Source organism: Arachis hypogaea, chromosome 10 (assembly GCF_003086295.3).
Source record: "Arachis hypogaea cultivar Tifrunner chromosome 10, arahy.Tifrunner.gnm2.J5K5, whole genome shotgun sequence".
Classification (NCBI taxonomy): Eukaryota; Viridiplantae; Streptophyta; class Magnoliopsida; order Fabales; family Fabaceae; genus Arachis; species Arachis hypogaea.
Genome location: NC_092045.1, coordinates 44,558,061 through 44,559,720, shown reverse-complemented (window position 1 = coordinate 44,559,720; position 1,660 = coordinate 44,558,061).

Here is a 1,660-nt window from a genome sequence, read left to right as displayed (position 1 = left end):
TCAAGGCCACAAGAAGCATCTAGAATAGTTTACTTTTATTTCATTGTAATTTGCTTTCAATTTCATTTAAGTTTGTAATTTAGGAGAGCCTATATAAAGGCCTTAGTTTCATAGAATTAAAAGAATCTTTTGGGACACATTTGGAGGAGTAAGTCATCGGACCCTCCTTCCCACCATTCTCTTCTCGTCTTCCACTTTCTTACTTGTAAATAATTTAATTATGAATTACTATCTCTTTCCATTGGAAAAGAGAGCTCTATTATTTTTCAATGGATTGATTATTTTTATTCTTCTTCTTCTCTTCATCTCTCTTTGATTTACTAGAAGGGATTTCGTTCTCCATGTTAGAATTCAATTATCTTGGAAAATAGATTGAATGTATTTGGGTTTTATGTAAACTTTGGAAGAAGAATCATAAAACCATGCTTGAAAATCCTTCTCACACTTGAGTAGAATCTGGATTTTGGTGATTGGATATGGTGACATATAATCTACCCACTACTTAGATCTATGAGGATGTGTGGTATAATCAGGGAACAAGCTTCATCTCTTCTCATGAGTAATTAGACCAAGGAACTGGCTATTGATCAAGATTGGAGAGATTGAGTCACCAAGGAATTGGGGCTCAATCAATCATGATTGCCAAGAGGTCAATGAGTTGCATGATTGAAGATGAGATGAAATCAATTAATCTGGAGAATGCAATATCTCTTGATCCCAATGTTTATTTTATCTTTCTTTCTTTTATTTACTTTATAGTTATTTACTTTTTTGCACTTTACATTTCCAGCACTTTACTTTCTTGTACTTTACTTTCTTTGCCATTTACTTTCTTGCACTTTATTGCTTTCCTTAACTTTCATGTCATTTACATTTTCTTGTTGATTATCTCTCCTTTATGCTTGTCTAACTAGGCTAATTAATCAACTATTGCTTGCTTAATCTAATTAATCTCTGTGGATATGATCCCACTCCATTGTGGGTTATTACTAGACGACAATTTGGTGCGCTTGCCAAAAAACAGATTCATTATATGTGGGTAGTCCTCTACTGTTGTTTATTGAATGTATGACAGGTAGAAGGGGAGAAACTTCATCCTCCTTCGACAATGAACCTGAGAGGACCTTCCTTAGACTAAGAAAGGAAGCTAGAGGCAAGGGCATAGTTGGAGAGGAACTAGTGGAGGAAGATTTGAGAACCACCATGGATGACGAAGTGAAAGACAATATTGGAGGAGATGCTGGCAATCATGTTGGGCAAGAGAGGGGAGTCTTAGGCTCCTACATCAACTCAAATCCAGGAAACTGTGGCAACAGCATCCTGAAGGTAATAATCCATGCCAACAACTTTGAGTTGAAACCTCAACTCATCACAATTGTCCAGAATAACTATTCATATGGAGGCGGTTCCCAAGAGGACCCAAACCAACATCTCACTACATTCTTGAGGATCTATGATACTTGGTGCACGAAATTGCAATCACACTTTTGCAACTCCGCACAACTAACCAGCAAGTGCACTGGGTCGTCCAAGTAATACCTTGCGTGAGCAAGGGTCGATCCCACGGAGATTGTCGGCTTGAAGCAAGCTATGGTTATCTTGTAAATCTTAGTCAGGATATCAGAAATTATCAGGATTGATTGTGAAAGACAAAAGAACA